Here is a 995-nt window from a genome sequence, read left to right as displayed (position 1 = left end):
AAGCCAGGACTTCAACAGTATGTGAACTAGTGAACTTCCAGATGTTCAAGCTGGTTTTAGAAAAGGCAGAGGAACCAGAGATCAAATTGCCAACATCCGCTGGATCATCAAAAAAGCAAGAGAGTTCCAGAAAAACATCTATTTCTGCTTTATTGACTATGCCAAAGCCTTTGACTGTGTGGATCACAATAAACTGGAAAATTCTTCAAGAGATGGGAATACCAGACCACCTGACCTGCCTCTTGAGAAACCTATATGCATGTCAGGAAGCAACAGTTACAACTGTACATGGAAAAACAGACTGGTTCCAAATTGGGAAAGGAGTATGTCAAGGCTGTATATTGTCACCCTGCTTCTTTAACTTACATGCGGGTACATAATGAGAAATACTGGGCTGGATGAAGCACAAGCTGGGCTGGATGAAGCACAAGCTGGAATCAAGATTGCTGGGAGAAATATTAATAACCTCAGATATGCAGATGCTGCTGCTGCTGCTGCTAAGTCACTTCAGTCGTTTCCGACTCTGTGTGACCCCATAGACAGCAGCCCACAAGGCTCCCCTGTCCCTGGGATTCTCCAGGCAAGAGTACTGGAGTGGGTTGCCATTGACACGACCCTTATGGCACAAAGTGAAGAGGAACTAAAGAGCCTCTTAGTTGAGGCTCCTCTTGAAAGTGAAAGAGGAGAGTGGAAAAAGTTGGTTTAAAGCTCAACATTCAGAAAACTAAAATCATGGCATCTGGTCCCATCACTTCATGGCAAATAGATGGAGAAACAGTGGAAACAGTGGCAGACTTTATTTTGGGGGGCTCCAAATCACTGCAGATGGTGACTGCAGCCATGAAATACTAAGACACTTACTCCTTGCAAGAAAAATTATGACCCACCTAGACAGGATGTTAAAAAGCAGAGACATTACTTTGCCAACAAAGATTCATCTAGTCAAGGCTATGGTTTTTCCAGTGGTCATGTATGGATGTGAGAGTTGGACTATA

The 995-nt window shown here is 43.6% G+C and overlaps 1 protein-coding gene across 1 annotated transcript in view; it reads left to right on the top strand.

Moving 5' to 3' along the window:
* EHHADH (enoyl-CoA, hydratase/3-hydroxyacyl CoA dehydrogenase) overlaps positions 1-995 on the top strand; it is a 55,259-nt gene that overhangs the window by 31,270 nt on the left and 22,994 nt on the right. The window lies entirely within an intron of this gene.

The sequence above is a fragment of the Bison bison genome, unplaced genomic scaffold, assembly GCF_000754665.1.
Source record: "Bison bison bison isolate TAMUID 2011002044 unplaced genomic scaffold, Bison_UMD1.0 scf7180017864333, whole genome shotgun sequence".
NCBI classification, from domain to species: domain Eukaryota; kingdom Metazoa; phylum Chordata; class Mammalia; order Artiodactyla; family Bovidae; genus Bison; species Bison bison.
Note: the sequence above shows the minus strand (reverse complement) of the source record. Positions and strands in the feature narration are given on the sequence as shown.